The 22,356-nt window shown below is 48.9% G+C and overlaps 1 protein-coding gene across 3 annotated transcripts in view; it reads right to left on the reverse strand.

The window, feature by feature from the left end:
* WSB2 (WD repeat and SOCS box containing 2) overlaps positions 1-22,356 on the reverse strand; it is a 401,974-nt gene that overhangs the window by 132,530 nt on the left and 247,088 nt on the right. The window lies entirely within an intron of this gene.

A 22,356-nucleotide genomic window follows, 5' to 3' on the forward strand; every position in this document is an offset into this window, starting at 1 on the left:
AGCAATTTTCCATTTAACGAGTGCAAATGTTGTAGTAAAATACAAGATTTTCTAAATCTTCTAGTGCAAAATAGCAATAACTATAAGGGTTAAAACACAATTTCTTGTTTAGTCAATACAAGTACTATGCTAACGTGCAAGATCTTCTGAAACCCACATATTGAATAGCAATGAACCACTGACATGAGCTTAAATACTAAACAATTAAAAAAAAACACAACTACAATATTCACACAATTTAAAATCCAGTGTTAAAATACCAATCATGGAAGTGAGAAAGTATTAAAAATGTCAAATACGTAAAGGGCTCACTACTGAGTCTCCACTGTAATCTCCTGCCTAACTAACCTGACAATTCCTCTTCACTTGCTCAAATGCACTTTTAACGCTATATCCAGGTAGCCATAAGGTATCTTGCAACAGCAAATACCACCAACCTGGAGCGGTCAAGCCTTAAAATCCTAAATACCTTCAGGTGGCTCCTGGTGCCTAGACTCCTGAGAGGGGCAATATTCATTTAGTTCTGTGGAGACCATAAGCATGGCAAAAGAGTAAAATATGAAGCATAGTTTCCGGGGGTCCTCCGCATGCTGGATACACTTCACCCATGCAATATCCGTTAGCCCACTTTGCACAAAACGCTCTAGTATGGAGGGACCGCTACATAAATTGTAAGGCAAATGATACTTACCAGTATGCATCTGTTCTTGGCATGTAGAGCCGCAGATCTACACACTGTGCATAGATCGCCATCTGGTGTTGGGCCCGGATGTTTGCAGTTGTTTTTCCTCTTGGAAAGTCTTTGGAAGTCACGAGGTATGTGACTCCTCCTTTGGATCATATTGCGCATGGGCTTCGGCTCCATCCTCAGATTGTTTTTCGCCAGCAGGGAAATGATGGACGTAGTAATAAGCAGTGAAGATGCCCATGTGTGCTGTATCTAAATAAGATAAACTGGAACAGATAAAGGGAGGCGGATGGGCGTGTGTAGATCTGCAGCTCTACATGCCAAGAACAGATGCATACTGGTAAGTAGCATTTGCCGTTCGAGGCATAGGAGCTGCAGATTACACACTGTGCATAGATTATATAGCAGTACTCGCTCCTAGTGGCGACCCGCAGTATCTGTTGCAGTGGTTTGAAACACTGTTTTGAGTACAACCTGGCCCACACTAGCTTGTTGCTTAGTTTGCACATCTACACAATAGTGTTTAGTGAAAGTGTGCGGTGTAGACCATGTAGCTACTCTGCAGATGTCATCTAAGGGAATGTTTCCTAAAAATGCCATGGAAGCCCCTATCTTACGTGTAGACTGGGCTTTAGGGGGAACAGTGAGCATATGTTTGGCTTTGTGGTAGCAAATCTGTATGCATTTGACAATCCACCTAGCTATCCCAGATTTGGAGATGGGGTTGCCTTTGTGTGGTGGTGAGAAAGATACGAACAGTTGTTTGGTCTTACGAAAGGGTTGTGTTCTCTCGATGTAGTAGAGTAAGGCTTGTTTGACATCTAGTGTGTGGAGAGCTCTTTCTGCAATGGTCTGTTGCTGCGCGAAGAATACGGGCAGTTCCACAGATTAGTTTAGATGAAAGGGATAAATGACTTTAGGGAGGAATTTTGGATTAGTGCGGAGAACAAATTTGTTATGATGCATTTGCAGAAAAGGTTCTTGAATGGTGAGTGCTTGTATCTCACTGACCCTTCTGAGGGAAGTAATGGCTACCAGAAAAGCAGTTTTCCATGTTAGGATTTGAAGTTCTCGTTTGTGTAGAGGTTCAAAGGGAGGCCCCATTAGTCTGGTGAGAACGAGGTTTAGGTTCCACACAGGTGAGGGTGGCACTCTGGGGGGAATTATTCTTTTGAGGCCTTCCATGAAAGCTTTTATGGCAGGTACTCTAAAGAGTGATAGATGTTCTCTGTTTTGTAGATAGGCTGCTATGGCCGCAAGGTGTAGTCTAATAGACATGTAGGCTAGGTTGCATCTTTGTAGGTGTAGTAAATAGCCTATGATGTGTTGAATGGACACATCTAGGGGATTGAAGTTATTGTTGTGACAATAGACCACAAAACGTTTCTACTTCGCTGCGTAGCAAGCTCTAGTGGTAGGTCGTCTAGCTTCTCTAATGACGTTCCTACAGTCAGGGGGAATATTTAGATAACCGAATTCTAGGATTTCAGGAGCCAGATCGTAAGGTTGAGCTGAGCTGAGCTGGGTCCGGGTGCCTGATCTCTCCATGGTTCTGGGTTAAGAGGCGTGGAGAGAGGTGTAGCTTTTGGTGCGGTACTACAGATAGTTCCAGCAGTGTGGTGTACCACGGTTGTCTGGCCCAAGTTGGAGCTACTAGGATGAGAGTGAGGGAGTGTTGTAGTTTGCGCACCACTAATGGAATGAGTGGGAGAGGCGGAAAGGCGTACGCAAATCTGCCTGACCAGTTCATCCATATCGCATTGCCTTTGGACGATGGGTGTGGATACCTGGCGGCGAAGCTTGGGCATTTGGCGTTTTCGTGGGTGGCGAAGAGGTCTATCTGTGGATGCCCCCACATTTGAAAGTACGGGTGAAGAACTTGTGGATGGAGTTTCCACTCGTGGATCTGTTGTGTTTGTCTGCTGAGCAGATCGGCCATAGTGTTTTGGACACCTGGGACATGTTGTGCTAGGGGAAAGATTTTTTTGGGGTATGGCCCATCTCCATATGCTCTGTGCTAGCTGAGAGAGCTGCGGAGAGTGTGTGCCCCCTTGTTTTTGAATATAGTACATGGCAGTCATGTTCTCCGTGCGGACTAGGACAGCCTTGCCTGATATTTGTGTTTGAAAGGCCTTTAGGGCTAAGAATATGGCTAGTAACTCCAGATGGTTGATGTGGAATAACTTTTGTTGAGGCGTCCACCTGCCCTGCATGGTGTGATGTAGTAGGTGAGCTCCCCAGCCAGAGAGCGATGCGTCCGCTGTCAGTACTATCTGAGGAACAGGTTCCAGGAACTGTCGCCCTTTGGACAGGTTTTTGGTGGTCCACCACTGCAGAGAGCGATGGGCACGACCGTCTACAAACACCAGATATGTCAATTGACCCTGGGCCTGGTTCCATTGGTACGCTAAGCAGTCTTGGAGAGGGCGCATCTGGAGTCTTGCATGAGGTACTATGAATATGCAAGAGGCCATCATTCCTATAAGTTGCATGAACACTCGTGCTGAGTGTGTTCCGGTTGAAATTTGGCACGTAGAGCCTGAATGTTTGCTATCCTGGCAGGACTGGGATAGGCTAGCGCTTTTGAGGTGTCTATGGTGGCACCGAGGTATTGTTACGTGGGACGGTTGCAGATGGGACTTCGAGTGGTTTACTGTGAAGGCCAGGTCGTGAAGTAGTTGGAAAGTGGCGTGAGTGTGTTGTACACACTGGTTGTATGAGTTGGCTTTTATGAGCCAGTCGTCTAGGTATGGGAAGACATGGATGTGTTGTCTTCGCAGGTGTGCTGCCACTACTGCTAGGCACTTGGTAAACACCCGTGGTGCTGTGGTGACTCCGAATGGGAGGACTTTGAATTGATAGTGTTGACCGTCCACTACAAATCTGAGAAACTTTCTGTGAGCTTTGTGAACGGGAATGTGGAAATAGGCGTCCCTGAGGTCTAGGGTGGCAAGGAAGTCGTTTTGGGAGAGCAGGGGAAGTACCTGCTGGAGTGTGACCATGTCTGAGTGTATATAGTGATTTAAGGGTCTGATGTCCAGGATGGGCCTTAGAGTGTCGTCCCTTTTTGGTATGAGAAAATATAGGGAGTAAACTCCCATATTTTGTTGGTGGGTAGGAACTAGTTCTATGGCACTCTTCTGTAGGAGGGAGATTACCGCCTGCTTTAGAAGTTGGGTGTTGTTTGGGTGGAATGTTTGGGGGGGGGGGGGGGGGTAGATGTTAGTTCGAGGCAGTAGCCTGACCGAATTAGTTGTGTTACCCATTTGTCTGAGGTGATAGTAGTTCAGACAGGAAGGAAATTGTGGAGTCTGCCCCCGACTGGAGTGGGATGGTCTAGGGGGAGTGGAGGGAAGTCATTGGGTGGGGTGGAGGCAGAGCGGGAGGTGTTAGTCTTGCCTCTGCCTTGATTATTGTTGCCCTTGTAGCCGCCTCTTTGGTAACCCCTTGTGAAGGTGGATTGGGTAGGGGCTTTATGGGAAGTAGAAGCGTTATCGGAGGAGTAGCCTCTGGAGGTGCTTCGAAAGGAAGAGCGGCGAAAGGAACGCCTGGGAGGGTGCGACTGTAAGGCTCCTATAGACTTCGCCTTATCAGTGTCTTTTTTCATTTTTTCCAGGGCATTGTCAAAGTTTGGGCCGAACAGATGTTCCTGGTTAAAGGGGTGGTTCAGGATGGAAGCCTGCACCTCGGGTTTGAAACCTGAAATTCGTAGCCATGCATGCCTACGGAGGACGACGCTGGTGTTAATTGCCCTAGAGGCGGTGTCAGCTACATCTAGGGCGCAGCGAATGGAGGTGTTGGTTTTACCCTCCTGGATTAGCTCGTTGGCTCTATTTTTGTATTTGTCAGGGATGTGCTGCATTATGGCTTCCAGTTCACCATAATGTGCCTTTTCATATCTTGCCAAAAGCGCTTGTGTGTTTGCGATGCGCCATATGTTGGCAGCCTGGGATGCAGTGTGTAGGAGAGTAGGGTCTGCTTTCTATGTTCACCCCCACTTTTTGCTTTTGCTTCACTGGTTTTCGACTTAGATGTGGCTGTGGGCCTGCTAATCAGACCCACAGCCCAGCTGTTCTCTCTCTAAATTCACACTATGTACTTTAGGTACATAACCCAATTGGTAAGGATCACCTTTTAGGGCCCTGTACAGTGTACCTTAGGTACCCAGGGCTTAGGTGTACCCTAGGCCTACCAGGGGCTGCAGCATGTATTATGCCACCCCTGGCTGGCCTTCCATTATGACACAACTGGCTGATCACTCAGCTGGGGCAAGGTCATGTAATCACCCCTTGCTTAGGTGTAGTATTCCTATACCTACCTTATATATAGACACATGGGTAACCTATCAGTCACTCCTATGGCAGGCCTTAACAATCCTGAAGGCAGAATGCTTGGTAACATGTGAGATGGTGCTCTAGCATGAGCTGAGCCGGTCTGCAGCTTTCGGAACCATGTCCTTATAGCTGTTCTATGATATCGCCTACCATATACTCTTAAAGTGCCTTATAATCCTCGCGGTTATGGTAACTATGGTTTGGCTTTATCAAAACATGTCATGTAAGGTGTCTAACACTTTGGAATAACACCCCCATACCATTTCTGGCGACGAGGATAGTATTCCTCCCTTCTAGAGGGAGAAGACATGTTGAAGACCTACTACCCGGTTAAAGTTAACCAGAGCCCCAGCATCACAAAATGGATGCTGCTGCCACAGATACAAGTCTGACCTCCTGCTGCTGGGAGTCCTTCCAGCGAGGGAGGCTTGGACAATAGGTTTCCTGCCTTGGGAGGTGCTAGCACCACCCTAGACAGGCCTTAGTGTATTGGGTCAGGGAGGGATGAAAGAAACGAGACATGCCTGGGGCACACAAGGTGTCCCATGCATAGTCCAGTTCAAACCGGTGATGGGGCACTCCAGCCCCAGTCCAGGCGCGAAACTGGACAAAGGAAAGGGGGTGTAACCACCCCCCTCCCTGGTCCCACCCATAGGAGGGACCTAGCAGGTAACCAAGCACCCCAGATTAGTATAAGAGTGGGAGCTGAGTCCCTGGGACTTTGGATTATCCTGATAACTGAAACTTGAACAGAAACTCTGGACCATCGACATTTGACTACGGAAGAAGACTGAAAAATCTCCCTTGTGGCCAAGGAGTGGCCACCCTGTGCAAACAGGCACCATCAAGCGACCTGCCGTTTGCTTTGCTCAACGTTCTACGAGGAACCGACTGCAGAGCCCGACCAGCGCCTTGACTTTCAGACTTCTCCGACCCTGATCCACATCCACAGCAAAGCTGAGATCCGTGGAGGCGACGAGAGATGTGGGACCGGCTACCTGGGAAAATTGGCTACTTGCTTCCAGCGCAGCTTCTGAGGCATCCTCGAAGTTGTGCTCTGGGGATTGAGAAGCCCCAACCCCGAGCACCCTCTGCACCGAAGATCAGCCCTCCACACTCCACGAGTTCTGCGTGGGGCCCTTCTGCATTTTCCTGCTCGACGCGTCTGTCCGGTTTCTTGCCCGTTGGCTAGTAGCCTTTGTAATGAAGAACCTTTAACTTTTCACCGCTAGTTTGGCTCCTCCAGACTGGCCCTTGCTTCCCTGTGAAAGAGAAGCACCTCAGGCCTTCCTGGTCTGCAACAGAAGCGAATCCTTCATTCTGTGTGGGTTGCGCTTGCCAAGGCTTGCTGTGTCCCAACTCGACATCGACGCCGCCGACAGCAAGAGCCCTCGTGGGACAGCTCGCCGCCTGGTTCTGGTCGTCCTCGACGCCTCCTGGTACCCGTGGCTGCTGCGACAAGCTTCACCTCTTCACCTGCATCTTCACGACATCGCCTGGTTCCTTCCTGGTTCCTTCCCAGCTCCTGGCTGGTGAACTAGACTCTGTCCCCTCTGCTTGCAGGTATCCTCCTTCTTGATTCCATCCTTGGAATCCACCGGACACTCTTCACTGACTGCCTGTCAGCATCTTTTCTTCAGGCATCCATAGGAGTCGACGACAAACCCGACGCAAGTTCACACCTATGCACCCGCAGCCCGTGGGCTAGGTAACTTGAGTACTTCGGTGCTCACAAGGGTATTGACTATCCTAGTGTCAAGTTTCCAATTCTCTAACTCCTAGTTCCTTCCGAAGTGTCCTAAAACTCTTAATTTCTAAATACTACTATTTCTATCGACTTTAACGCAACGTGAGTGTTTCCACTCTGCACCTGAATCCCGTGGGCCTCCCACTGCCTAGCAACTGACAGGATAGTGTAGCCCCAGCGATTCCCTAGGCCTAGGCCTAACCTGTGTTCGTGACAGTGGTTCTTATACCACTTACTTAGTATATGGTTTGCGTGGCCCCTAGGGCCTAACTGTATTACTTACCTGTATGACTTATGTATGCTTAAATAAGACTGTGTTGTACTTACCTCGAATCTCAAAGAGTGCTGAGGGTATTTTGACTAGAATAAATACATTCTATTTTTATAATATATCTGTTGTGGTGTCCTTTCATTTGGTATTCAAGGGGTTGCAAATGGTATAACAGCTGGCTTCACATGCCATACAGAGTTTAGTCTAAGACTGCTCTGGTCCATGCTACCACTAGGATAGCTGGTCTATAAGGTTGACTTTACAACCAATCACCATAAGGGTTGTTTGGACTGATACAAGGTGTACACTAGAACTAGTGACATCATATATCAGGCCAACTTCTCACACAGTGCGCTTGCCAGAGGCGTCCAGGAGTTTGGACTCCTTATCAGGTGGTGGTGCCTCGCCTGATGCCTGGGAGTTTGCACGCTTTCTTGCAGTGGACACTACTAGTGGTGCTGGCCCTATACTTCTTGTCAATGCGTGGGTTGATGACCCTGGCCCTGACCAGGTCTTTAAAGACCTCCGGCGCGTGCTTGATAACCCCTTTAAGCATGGGCAGGATGGAAGTGGCCCTGTGTGTTTTATCAAAGTTATCTAGGAGGAAGTCCTCCTCCACAGGGTCTGTATGGAGATCAACTCCGTGGTAGTGTGCAGCCCTATGGAGTAGTTGGTTAAACCCCATTTTGTCTTCCGGGGGGAGGGGGGGGGGGGACTTGAAGGGTAAAGGTCGTCCTGCGTGACGTTGGGGATGTCTGGAATGTTCTAGTCGTCCCATGGGTCTCGAGATCCTGTAGGAGTGAGGTCCCCTGTGGGTTGGTCATGGGGCTCATCCCCTGTGTCATCGTAGACATCGTCATCATCCTCATCCGGAGAGGGTGTGGGGGAATGATGAGGTGGGGGAGGTGGAGGAGGAGGAGGTGGAGGAGGTGGAGGAGGGGGTGACGGTATTCTCAAAGGGGAGGTAGCAAAGTAATTCATTTTTGGAGATGGAGCTGGGGCAGGCTTGTCCAGCGGTCTCTTTTTGATGCTGAGCATCAAATGTCCAGTGTTAGGGTCTTTGACAAGTGTTTTTTGTATTGGATCAGGGCGAAATAGTTCTTCAGTGAGTGGCCGATTCGTAGGCGCCGAAGGCGTTGGAGCCGTAGGTTTTTTAGTCTTGGAGTCGGCATCGGTTCGTTGTTTTGAACTGTGCGGCTTGGAGATGGCTGGGGGTTTCCTCGGCTCCGAGATGACTTTCGGCTTAGAGGTGTGGGTGTCAATGGCTTTGGGTTTTTTGCTCAGCTCCGGGGACAGTGTTGGTGCCGAGGAGCTGGTGCTCGTCTTCGGCGCAGAGTGCTTCGGTGTGGAGCTCGGCGCGGACGAGGAGGCCATTTTCTTTTTCGCCGCCGGTGCGGAGGAGTGTTTCCACCCACCTTCATACATGTGGTACTAACATACAATTGCCATGGTATTTTTGAGCACCAGGAAGGGACAATACATTTTGTAAAGGTTCCCTGTAGGCCCCTAGAGCAGGCGATGTCCTAAGTCTGTGCCAGTAGAGCACTGGCCTAAGCACAATTTCCTGGAGATTTTCCTCAAATCCAAATCGAGGTGCAATAGAGACAAAGGTGAACTCAGAGGAAGGGAAACAAGCATTGGCATAGCCAATAGGTCTCGCTTTTGGGACCTTATAAGTATTTAGTTATGCAACTGTTGCATGGCTAAACACTTATAAGGTCCCAAATGCAAGACCTATTGGCTATGCCAATGCTTGTTGATAATATACGTTCCGTAAGACACCTGTTAAAATTAAGCCCCTGGAAAGGGGGAGTGGAGGTTAAGAGTGGGAGAGAAGAGAAGCGGCGTCTAGGGGAAAGAGCAGGATAAACGAAAGAAGGAGGGAAGGAAAGTGTGGGAGAAGGAAGGCAGGTGAAGAGGAGGACAGGTGTGTGACAGGAGGCAATAGACTGCTGGAGAGAAAAAGAACAGCGGAGGCACAAAAAGAGAGGGAGAGCGGGTGATTAAAGCAAGAAGGGGGTAGAGAGGGGCCAGAAAATGAAAAAAGAGCGACGCATAATAGGCGTTCCGTGAGACACCTGTTAAAATTAAGCCCATGGGAAGGGGGGGGGGGGGGGAGAGAGGTTAAGAGTGGGAGAGAAGAGAAGAGGCAGCTAGGGGAAAGAGCAGAAGAGACGGAAAGAAGGGGGAAGGAAAGCGAGGGAGGGGGAAGGAAAGCGAGGGAGAGGGAAGACAGGTGAAGAGGACGGGCGTGCGACAGGAGGCAATAGACAGCTGCAAAGAAAAAGAACGGCGGAGGCAGGAAAAAAGAGGGGGAGAGCGGGTGATGATAACTTTGACTTATAATTTCCCGGTTACTATCGTAGAGCGGGGTTACATAATTCAGGATGAAGAGAGATCCTGGCTACATGACCTGAGGCTGGCAAAAGCACGCTATGATTTGGGGCCAGATGGTAGCTGTGACTCAGCGTCACTGCCCTCGCTCACACATACACTGGAAGTTTCTAAAGGATTTGTGTGGAAAAGATGGGGGGAAAAGGAAAGCGTAACAACTAAAATCGAATATGCTAGTTACCAGTATGCATCTGTTCTTGGCATGTAGGGCTGCTGACATTCATATCTGTGCATAGATTGCCGCCTAGTGTTGGGTCCGGATGATTCCACATTGTTGTCCTGGAAGAGTCTTCGAAGTATCACGAGATAGGTGGCTCCTCCCCTGAACTACAGTGCGCATGGGCATCCCCTCCATCCTTAGATTGTTTTTCGCCATTGTGGCATAGATGGAGTGTAATACAGTGAATGATGACCATGCTAACTAGTAATTACTGAATGCTACAGCTGCTACAGGCGCCGGGGAGGAGAGTGGGCGATATGAATGTCAGCAGCCCTACATGCCAAGAACAGATGCATACTGGTAAGTAGCATATTCGGTTCGAGGCATGTGGGCTGCTGAATTCATATCTGTGCATAGATTATATAGCAGTCCCTCCATTAAGCGACGGCTTCCCGTGCCAGCTGCAGCAGTATGAAAAAGAGTTTTGAGAACAGCCTGTCCTACAGCTGCCTGCTGTCTTGAGTGTACATCTACACAGTAGTGCTTGGTAAATGTATGTATAGTGGACCATGTGGCTGCTCTACATATCTCCTCTAAAGGAATATTTCCCAGGAAAGCCATGGAGGCCCCTAACTTTCTTGTGGAGTGGGCTCTTGGAGGAATTGTTAGTGTGCGCTTAGCTTTTTCATAGCAAATCTGTATACACTTAATGATCCACCTAGCTATTCCTGCTTTGGAAATGGGGTTGCCTTTGTGCTGTGGAGAAAAGGCAACAAACAGTTGTTTTGTTTTCCTGAATTTTTGTGTTCTGTCAATATAGTACTTGAGAGCTCTTTTGATATCAAGTGTGTGGAGCATTCTCTCTGCAACATTCTCAGGATTAGGATAAAACACTGGTAGTTCTATGGATTGGTTCATATGGAACTGCGAAATTACCTTGGGCATGAAAGTAGGGTTGGTGCGTAGTACGACCCTGTTGGCATGAACCTGTATAAATGGCTCTTGAATGGTTAGTGCCTGAAGTTCACTAACTCTTCTTAGGGAAGTAATAGCAACTAGGAAAGCTACTTTCCATGTTAGAAATTGAATCTCACAAGAGTGTAGAGGTTCTAAAGGTGGTCCCATCAGTCTGGTGAGGACCACATTTAGGTTCCAGACTGGTGAAGGAGGGTGTCTTGGAGGAATCACACGTTTGAGTCCCTCCAAGAAAGCTCTGATGGCAGGCACTTTGAACAGTGAGAGGTGCTGCCTGTTCTGAAGGTAAGCTGCCAGTGCGGTTAAATGTATACGGATGGACTTGTACGCTAGATTGAATCGGTATAAGTGTAATAGATAACAGATAATGTTTTGCGTCGATGCATCCAGCGGATTGATGTCATTATTTTTACAATAAATGACAAATCGTTTCCACTTAGCAGCGTAGCAGGCTCTGGTAGTGGGTCTCCGTGCCTCCTTGATGATATTCATACATTCTGGAGGCAAGTTTAGGTAGCCAAATTCTAAGATCTCAGGAGCCAGATCGCCAGGTTCAGGTGTTGCTGAATCTCGCCATGGCTCTGCGTTAAAAGCGTGGGTGTTAGCCGTAGTCGTTGATGCGGTACCACGGAGAGTTCCAGAAACGTGGTGTAACATGGTTGGCGTGCCCACGTCGGAGCAACCAGGATGAGCGTCATTGAGTGTTGCCTCAGTTTGCGTGCCACCAGCGGTATTAATGGTGCTGGGGGAAAAGCGTACGCAAATCTGCCTGACCAGTTCATCCATATTGCATTGCCCTGCGACTGTGGATGTGGGAACCTGGCGGCAAAGTTTTGGCATTTTGCGTTTTCCCTTGTGGCGAATAGGTCTATCTCTGGATGACCCCACCGTTGGAAGTACGGTCAGAGTACTGATGGATGTATCTCCCACTCGAGTATTTGGTGGCTGTGTCTGCTGAGCAGATCCGCCATCTGGTTGTCCTTGCCCGGGAGGTGTTCCGCCATGAGGAAGATGTTCCTCTGAATGGCCCACTTCCACATGCTCTGAGCCAGATGAGACAACTGTGGGGAGTGTGTCCCTCCCTGCTTTTGTATGTAGTACATGGCGGTCATGTTGTCCGTCCGGATCAACACGACTTTGTTGCACAAGTGTACTTTGAATGCCTTCATTGCAAGGAAGATTGCCATGAGTTCCAGAAGGTTGATGTGCATCCTCCTTTGCTGTGTCGTCCATAGTCCCTGCACTGTGTAATTGAGTACATGAGCTGCCCATCCCTGGAGAGACGCGTCCGTCGTCAGTATGATTTGTGGGACAGGCTCTTGGAACGGTCGGCCCTTGCAAAGGTTTTGTGGATTCCACCAATGCAGAGAGTTGTATGCCCGACCGCTCACCAACACTAGGTCCTTCAATTGTCCGTGAGCCTGATTCCACTGACGTGCCAAGCACTCCTGAAGCGGGCGCATATGTAACCTTGCGTGCAGGACTATGAAGATGCAGGAGGCCATCATGCCTATCAACTGCATAAACACTCGTGCCGGTACTGAGTGTTGAGGTTTGAACTTTTTTATGAGCAACTGCATGCTGTTGATCCGTACTGAATTGGGCTGTGCCTTGGCTGCCAGGGTCTATGGTCGCGCCTAGGTACTGCTGTACGTGGGTGGGTTGAAGGTGGGACTTTGGATAATTCAGGGAGAAGCCAAGGCTGTGAAGAAGGTGAATGGTGTGGGTTACGTGGTTGGCACACTGCTGGGCCGACTTTCCCTGGATAAGCCAGTCGTCCAGATAAGGATAGACATGTATGTGCTGTCTCCTTAAGTGCGCCGCAACTGTTGCCAGGCACTTGGTGAACACTCTGGGTGCCGTTGTTACTCCGAAAGGGAGGACTTTGAACTGGTAATGTTGATTGAGAACAGTGAACCGGAGATATTTTCTGTGTGATGGGTGTATGAGTATATGGAAATACGCATCTTTGAGATCTAGTGTTGCGAGAAAGTCTCCCTGTTTGAGCAACGGCAGCACCTGTTGCAAGGTGAGCATGTGAAAATGCTCTGACAGAATGTAACGGTTTAGAGGTCGTATATCCAGTATGGGTCTGAGAGACCCATCCTTTTTGGGGATCAGAAAATACAGTGAGTACACTCCTGATCCCTGTTCTTCTGCTGGCACGAGTTCTATGGCTCCTTTTTGGAGCATACTGAGAACTTCCTGGTGGAATAAGTGCAAGTGCTCTGCGGACATAGGACGGTGTCTTGGTGGTATGTTTGGTGGAGTGGATGTGAGCTCCAGACAATAACCGTACTGGACAATGTCTCTCACCCACCTGTCTGTAGTGATGGACTTCCAGACCGGCAGGAACTCCTGCAGTCTCCCCCCGACAGGTGTTACGTGGTCGGGGGGCAGTGACAAGGCGTCACTGTTTGTTGGTGGCGGAGGACCTGGAGCTGTTGTTCCCTCGGCCTCTGCCTTTGTTTCCACGGTAGCCACCTCTAGTATTCTTATTATAGGTGGTCTGTGAACCTCCTTTAGTGTACTGCGACTGTTGGGAGTTCTGGTTTTTAGATGGTCCTCTGTTGCTACAGCGACGAAAGGACCCACTCCGAAACTGCTGTGATTGCAGAGCCCCCATAGACTTTGCAGTCTCTGTATCTTTTTTGATCTTTTCAAGGGTGGTGTCAACTTCGGGGCCAAAAAGGGAGTCAGGGTTGACAGGTTGATTGAGTATCGTTGTCTGTATCTCTGGTTTGAATCCTGAGATTCTCAACCAAGCATGCCTTCTTAACATGACGCTGGTGTTAATAGCCCTAGCTGCAGTGTCCGCTACGTCAAGAGCGCACTTAATGGAAGCGTTGCTTATGAGCTTCCCTTCTGTAATAAGCGACTCTGCTCCTTCCTTAAACTGATGTGGGAGGTGCTGTAGCAGTGTCTCTAGGGTATCATGATGCGCCCTGTCTTATCGAGCCAGAAGTGCCTGAGTGTTGGCAATTCTCCAGATGTTAGCTGCCTGTGCAGCAACTCATTTTCCTGAAGTTTCCAAGACCTTAGACTCCTTGTCAGGGAGAGGAGCATCACCCGTTGTCTGTGAATTGGCTCTCTTCCGAGCATTGGACACCACCAACTAGTCCAAAGGCAACTGGCCTCTTATGTAGGTAGGGTCCACAGGAGCTGGCCTATATTTTTTGTCAATCCTAGGATTTAGTACTCTCGCCCTTGTGGTCTCCTTAAAAATGTCATGAGCCGGTTTTAGGACCCCCTTCAGCATGGGCAGAGTCTTAACATATCTTTCTGAGGTAGAGAAGGTATCCATCAGAAAATCATCCTCAATAGGATCAGTGTGGAGCTGTACATCATGATTTTTAGCTGCTCTCTCAATCAAGGCATTGAAAGCAGCAGTATCCTCAGTAGGAGATGATTTTACCACATATGTCGGTGTGTCTGGAGCAGTATGTGGGTCCCCTGTACCAATATCGTCCACCCAAGGTTGGTTTTGATCTTCAGGGTCAGTGTCCACAGGATAAGTGTCCTCAACATCACCAGCATCCCCTGCATCCACATCAAACTGTGTGGGTGAGAATGACTGAGGCTCCTGGTCATAATATTGAACATGTTCTACTAGACCTGGTGATGTGGTCCTCTTGTTCTTCAATGGAATTTTGTATGGCTCCATTGATTTCTCTGGCAGTATCTTTCTTTTATATATTGAAAGTCTACCAGTCTCCGCATCGATAAACTGCCTTGGCTCCTCATCTTCCTGAGGTACTTCGACAGCTCTCTGTCCCATTGGCATTCCTGTTGGTGCTTCGACAGGTTTCTTCGGGTCGACCCCTTTTTGCGGCTCGGGACCCTTCTTTGCGTCGAACATAGTCGGTCGTACCGCCGGTGGTAGTCCGAATTTTATGTGCGCCGACGCGATGTGAACTGTGCTGACCGTCTTCGGCTGCGGGGGTGCTTTTGCGCCGAGCATGGAAGCCGTGTCGTGGATGCGGATTATCGACACGAGGACTGGGATGGGTCGGCCGTCGCGAGCCGCTCTGTATTTTTGTGTCGACGATCCACGGCGCCGATTTTTTCGGGTCGGCAACCTTGACCTTGGTTGTTGGCGCCGCCTTCGGCTCGACGTCCCCATGAAATCTCTGTGCGTCGACGGCCTTCTTTTGTTTGTTCGGCTCCGAGGGCTTCGAGGCCTTGTTGCCGATGAGAAACTTTCACTTTCGGTTTCGAGTTAGGTGCCTGTGCCTTCAGTTTCGATTTCGTTTGATCGAATGATGGCGCTTTCGATACAGATGGCTCTTTAGGGTAGTTCGTAGCCGGGCCTTTATGCGGGGCTGTAGAACGAGAAGAATGATCTTGGGTAAGGCCTTGTGGCGATCCCTCGACCTGAGCCTTATCGAGTGCCTCTCTGGGCCCTGTACCGACATGTGGGCCTAGCTCATCTTCTGAGCCATCCTCCTCGGCCCCAAGGGCCTCCTCGTCGTCTCCTACCTCTTCGACGACACCATCTTCCTGTTCGTCTACTATACGCTTGTCTTCGGCATCATAGTCGGATTCTCGCTCCGAAGCCGGAGCCGATAGCTCCCCCCGAACTTCAAGGTCCAAGACCTCCTCATCTTCTGTCCCGAAGATGTTGTCCGGGTTCGGCGTCGCTTTCTGCGCCTCGAGCCGAGCTGCTCGAAGAATGCGAAGGGTCTTCTTCGATCGAAACCTGGAACACGCCATACAGGTGGCTTCGTCGTGGTTTGGAGAGAGGCACTTGTTGCACACCGGGTGCACGTCGAAGCGAGCATACTTAGCGTAGCAAAGAGGGCAACGCTTAAAAGGGCTATTCGATGTCTTTGGTTCCATCGTTGATGATCTACTCGAGAACGCCCTCGACAAATAGACTTGGCGCCGAACGAAAACAATACCGACGAATGTAAAGGCCTACATACTCAAAGAGCTAAGATTAGGACATCCAAACCCAATGGCGGAAAAAAACAATCTAAGGATGGAGGGGATGCCCATGCGCACTGTAGTCCAGGGGAGGAGCCACCTATCTCGTGATACTTCAAAGACTCTTCCAGGACAACAATGTGCAATCATCCGGACCCAACACTATGTGGCGATCTATGCACAGATATGAATTCAGCAGCCCACATGCCTCGAACATACATCTCTTTGTTGTTAAAAGGTGGAAGTTTTCCAGGATTTGTGCTGCACCTTGAGTAAACTTTAACAATAGTATGAGGCTTCCCTTCTGCAAAACCCATCAACGCAGCGCTCAGTTGTTTCCCAGCTAGGGTATACTCCACATACATGGCAACAATGACTGCATCAATGAATACCTGAATTAACAAGTCATTTTTATTGAAGCCCAAAGAATTTTCTACAGTTTTGAAAAATGTATACCCGAGTTTGTAAAACTTACTTATCTGATTGTAACTGCTAATACTTTTTAATAATAAGTGTTCCGTCAAACACACGTTAAAATTAAGCCCCTAGAAAGGGGGGATAGGGGGTTTAAGAGTGGGAGAGAAGAGGCAGCTAGGGGAAAGAGCAGATGAGACGGAAGGAAGGGGGAAGGAAAGCGTGGGAGAAGGAAGGTAGGTGAAGAGGAGGACAGTTGTGCGACAGGAGGCAATAGTATTGGAGAGAAAAAGAACAGCGGAGGCAGGAAAAAAGAGGGGGAGAGCGGGTGATAATAACAACTTTGAACTGTGACTTATAATTTCCCGGTTACTATCGTGGAGCGGGGTTACATATTTCAGGATGAAGAGAGATCATGGCTACATGACCTAGGGCAAGATGGAGCCAGTCATGCTGTGAATGGGGAAGTAGTGAAAACATTAGCAGTAGGGCGTTAGTAGCACTGCTTTTGTTTAGATGGCGGTTGGTCCTGTTAATTGTTGAGTTCTTTGATGAAGTTTAGTTAATTGATGTGGCGCCAGTAGAGATGGCTAGGTGGATGGTAGGGAAATGTTGATGTTTGAGTGTGAATTAGTTTGTAGGCATTTCCATTGAAGGAATCGCACTGCAGGATATGGCGGCCTGTAGCGCAAATAATGTATGCTGCTTGAGGAGGGATGTGGTAGCAGTGAGAGGAATGCACAAGGTATATGGCATGTGTAAATGCCTTTTGCTGCAAAGCATCCCGGCAAATACCCCTTTAAATGAAACCCCTGTATGGCTACAGTGGCGCTGCCAGGAGTGCTGGGACTTTTGTTTGCTTTCGTGAACCCAAACAGCACATATGCATTAGAAACGCACCATAGGAGATGCGGCCTCTTACAAAACACCTCGTCTGACTGCCTAGAAATAGTCTAAGGCGGGGTGGGGGGGGGGGGTATGAGAGGCTGTGGTGAAACTAAACAGAGTCCGCCCTGGAGACATTCCACGGCCTTATCAGTTGATCTAACTAACGTGTGTACGAGCAAAAAGGCTGGCTGTAAAGACATCCCAAGTGAGGACAGCCCTAAACAAGCAACTGAAGCTTTAAATTCATTAGTAACAGGATACTAGTTTAATATCAGGATATGTTTAAGATTTCGGAGGAAATATTTTTAAATCTATGCAGTTTACACAACGTTACTGCTTAATTGCCCTTTGAAATTGATAGCTTACTATCACATGGTACATGTTTTACACGTAAAATTGTTTGACATAATTTTTGAAAATAGGCGTTCCATAAGACACCAGTTAAAATTAAGCCCATGGATAGAGGGTGGGGGTGGGTTAAGAGTGGGACAGAAGAGGCAGCTAGGGAAAAGAGCAGGAGAGATGGAAAGAAGGAGGAAGGAATGCGTGGGAGAAGGAAGGCAGGTGAAAAGGATGACGGCGTGAGACAGGAGGCAATAGACTGCTGGAGAGAAAAAGAACAGCAGAGGCAGGAAAAAAGAAAGAGGGAGAGCGAAAGCAAGAGGGACGTAGAGAGGGGGCAGAAAATGACAAGCATTGGCCGCGCGGCCTTGAAATTAATGCCGCGCGGCCATGAAAGAGAAAGTGAGCCACACGGGTAACATGGAGGGGGGGGGGGGGGGGGGGGGTGGCGGTGAGTGCTAAACCAACACAGGGAAGGCTGGCATATGGTGAGCACTATCGCGGCCGCTTTGATGTTCAGTGGCCGCGCGGCTCACTGAGAAAATCAAAGCGGCCGCAAAAGTGATCAGCAGGCTGACAAATTGTGCACGCGCCCGGCGCACATGCACTGTAGTTGGCGGCCTGAAAAGCACTAGTTTGCACTTCCAAATCCCGCTTTTTAAAGCTCTCGCCAGAGCAGCGCTGACGCGCTGGCTCAGGCGAGACCTAAAAAAGGACTTAATGAATTCATTTTCTGCGACAGAATATTGCACTTAATGTGTCCCCAAATGTCAGAGCCATAGAAAACAGCTCTCAAAGCCTTCACATAGTAAATCTCAATTGTTGGAGTAGCTCTCTTAGACTGTGATTTACTAAAAATCTTCAACAAACAAAGTATAATATTACAAGGAGCTGGGGGATTATTGAACTTCCATAGATCAATCTAAATAAAAGTAAGTCTTATCTCTAAATAATCAAAATTAAAAACTTGTTCTATGGTGTCGTTATTGGAATACAGCTAAAATTTATAATTTTTGCTTTCTGCAGGGTTAAATATGAATTTCGTTTTAGAGCTGTTCAGCTCTAAACCACATTCTTTGCAAAAATCATTACAATCATTCAGGCTCTGCTGAAGGCCTTTAAGTGATTTGGAAATCAGTAGGGCCATTTGAGATAGTAGTGCAGGCACTCTACTGCCTGCCACTTTAGGAGAGTCACAGCCATCTCGGTCCAACCGATCCACTACATCATTTATATATAGTGAGAACAATTTGAGGGCCAAAATAACATGCCTGTCTGCCCCACGCAAATTTTTTATAGCATTAGTGAGTTGCCCTTGCTCTCCCAACTTACCCTAGTATAGTTGGCCTTGTGTAGCGAAACTAACAAGTTACTTATCTTCGGTAATGCTTTTTATGGTGGATACAGTATCTGCCTGTGGATTCCTCACCTTGTGAATATCCCCTGCACCAGCAACATTCGGAAACTTTTGTAGCAGTCCATGCCGATGAGGTCGAAGACTACGTCACAGAGACACGGCTCCGCTCGCGACTCCGCTGACGTCACCAGCTCCATAAGAAGACCTCGTCAGCGTGATGACGTCAGTTCCGCCCTTTTTTCCGTGCCTTCGAGGCACACAGACGGGCTGACAGCAATATATACACAGTACATAATATACAAATCAACACACACAGTGCGGAGAATAAATAGGAAGGCAAAAGAAATAACACAATGCCTTTGACAGTAACAAATACATTTTGAAACACCATCATTAAAACTGTAGGTATACAAGGGTGGACAACGGGGAGGTGGGTGGGTCAGTGAGGAATCCACAGGCAGATACTGTATCCACCAGAAAAAGCGTTACCGAAGGTAACTAACTTGTTCTTCTGATGGATACATCTGCCAGTGGATTCCTCACCTTGTGAAAAGATTCCCACAGCAGTCCCACTCCCGGAGGAGGGAGTCCACCCTTCTATACCAAAAAGTCCTGAAGGACGGAACGTGCAAAGTGTCCGTCCCTCCTCACCTCGGTATCTAAGCAATAATGCTTTGCGAAAGTGTGAAGGGAGGGCCAAGTTGCCGCCCTACAAATGTCTTCCTCAGGAACACCTCTAGACAAAGCAGAAGTGGAAGACTTCGCTCTAGTAGAATGAGCCTTTAAACCCTCTGGGGGTTCCTTATCAGCCAAAGAGTAGCATATCTTGATGCACAAGACAATCCATCTGGAAAGGGTGCGCTTGTGAACCGCTCTGCCTTTCCTGCAGCCAACAAAGCCCACAAAGAGCTGGTCGTCAACTCGAAAGTCTTTTGTCCTGTCAAGGTAGAAGCTCACCGCCCTCATAGGGTCCAAGCGGTGAAGCCGCTCCTCCTCCTTGGAAGGGGAGGATAGATGGAAGGGAGGGTAATGGACTGCCCCAGATGGAAAGGAGTTACCACTTTAAGCAGAAAAGCAGCCCTGGTCCTAAGTACCATTCTTTCAGCATGAATGGTCAAGAACGGGGGTTTTGAACTCAGAGCTTGAAGCTCATTTACCATCCTTGCCGAGGTGATCGCAATGAGAAAAACCGTCTTGAAAGACAACAGTCTCAAGGGACACTTGTGTAAGGGCTCGAAAGAAGAACCCATCAGATAAGTTAAGACAAGATTTAAGTCCCATTGAGGCACAATAAAAGGAGTAGGAGGAAACTGGTTTGTAAGGCCGTTTAGAAATCGTAAAACAATAGGCGATTTGAACAAGGGTGGCTGACCCGGCAAGCAAAGGAATGCCGACAAAGCTGATAAGTATCCCTTTACAGTGGCTACAGCAAAACCTTGCTGAGCAAGAGAAAGGGCAAACTGAAGAATGTCAGATAAACGAGCCCTCAAAGGATCAATTGACTTCTCCCCACACCAGAGCACAAATTTAGACCACCTACAGGAATAGATTGATTTGGTGGAATGACGTCTGGCAGACAAAATAACATCTACCACATCTGGCGGGAGAGAAAAAGAATTCAGGTTGCCCCGTTCAATCTCCAGGCATGAAGGTGTAAGCTCTGGAGGTGGGGGTGTAGAACCTGCCCCTCCGACTGCGAGAGGAGGTCTGCCCTCAGAGGGAGACGGAGCGGAGGGCACGAGGAGAGGTGGAGAAGATCTGTATACCACACCCTTCTTGGCAAATCCGGGGCGATCAATATGACTTGGGCCCGGTCTTGGTGAATCTTCCTCAGAACCCGAGGGATCAAGGGTATGGGAGGAAAAGCGTAAAGGAGATGCAAGTCCCATCTCAACTGAAACGCGTCCCCCAAAGCTCCCTGCGTCGGATACTGGAGACTGCAGAATGACGGGCAGTGAGCGTTCTCGTGAGTGGCAAACAGGTCCACCCGAGGAGTTTCCCACATCCGAAAGACGTGACGAACCACCTCTGGATGAAGCCTCCACTCGTGGTCAGCGGAGAACTGCCGACTGAGACTGTCTGCACGTACGTTCAGAACCCCGGCCAGATGATTTGCCATCAGACAAATCTGATGATCCTGAGCCCAGGACCAGAGACGCAGAGCCTCTCTGCAGAGCCAAAGAGACCTCACTCCTCCCTGCTTGTTGACATACCACATCGCGGTAGTGTTGTCCGTCAGGACTTGGACCGACTGACCGCGAAGGGAAGGGAGAAAGGCCTTGAGCACCAAACGTATCGCCCGCAATTCCAGAAGGTTGATGTGAAGCAACCTTTCCTCTTGAGACCAAAGACCCTTGATCTCCAGATCCCCCAGATGAGCACCCCACCCTAAAGTGGATGCATCCGTTATCACTGTGCCACCGATGGAGGTAGATGAAAGGGCTTTCCTTGAGACAGATTGCCCTCCACGCTCCACCAAGACAGTCCGCTGCAGCTTCTCACAGACTCCCTGAGATCTCCTTTATGCTGATACCACTGCCTGCGGAGGCACGACTGGAGTGCCTTCATGTGCCAGCGTGCATGGTTGACCAACAGAATGCAGGAAGCAAACAGACCGAGCTGACGAAGGACCTTCAGGACTGGAACGACCGCTCCATTGTAAAACAAAGGAATCATTTCCTGTATGTCGAGAACCCTTTGTGGAGGTGGGAATGCCCGACACACAGTAGTGTCCAGTACCGCCCCAATGAACAGGTTGCGCTGAGAGGGCACGAGGTGTGATTTGGGTACGTTTATCGAAAAACCCAATTTGTACAACAGTTGAGTTGTAACCTGCAGATGATGAAGCACCTTCCCTGGTGACTCCGCTTTGATCAGCCAGTCATCCAGATAGGGAAAAACTGGAATCCCCGACCTTCTGAGATGGGCTGCCACCACTGCCATCACCTTGGTGAAGACTCGAGGTGCAGTAGTAAGACCAAACGGAAGGACCGCAAACTGATAATGTTGCGACCCTACCGTAAACCGGAGATACTTCCTGTGTGACTTCAGGATGGGGATGTGGAAATACGCATCCTGCAAGTCGATCGACACCATCCAGTCCTCCTGATTCAGCGCTTGAAGAACCTGCGCAAGGGTGAGCATCTCGAACTTCTCTTGCTTCAGATAAAGATTCAAGATCCTGAGGTCCAATATCGGACGTAATCTGCCGTCCTTTTTCGTAATCAGGAAATACCGGGAGTAGCATCCCTGACCCCTCTCCTGCTCTGGAACCACCTCTATCGCACCTTTTCTTAGTAACGTCAGGACTTCCTCCAGCCGGAGAAGACGGTGGTCCTCCGAGCAAGCACCTTGACAAGGAGGGTAATTTGGAGGAAATTCCCGAAAGGGAAGGGCGTACCCATTTTCTACAAGATCTAGAGCCCAAAGGTCTGTAGTAACCAATTCCCAATCTTGTAGAAAATAGGTAAGCCGGCTCCCCACAGGACCAACATGATCCAGAATGGTGGATCTAGGGCTGCTTTGCGGAGGTGGGAGGGGCTGAGGAAGAGGAGGAGAGTTGCCGACCTCGAGAGCGAGCCCCGAGTCTGCCTCTGTGGCTCTTATACAGAGTGCCTTGTTGCTGCTGCTGCTGGGGCTGCCTGTAAGAATGAAAGGTTGACCTTCCGAAGCCCCTGTACCTCTTGAACGAACCCCTTGACTGAGATTGAAGGCCCAAAGATTTAGCCGTGGCATTACTCTCTTTAAATCTTTCAAGCGCAGCATCCGCTTTCTTGCCAAAGAGTCCGGAGCCATCAAAAGGCAAGTCCAATAGCGTTGACTGAACATCAGGGGAGAAATCCGAAGATTTAAGCCATTCA

The sequence above is a fragment of the Triturus cristatus genome, chromosome 11 (assembly GCF_964204655.1).
Source record: "Triturus cristatus chromosome 11, aTriCri1.1, whole genome shotgun sequence".
Classification (NCBI taxonomy): Eukaryota; Metazoa; Chordata; class Amphibia; order Caudata; family Salamandridae; genus Triturus; species Triturus cristatus.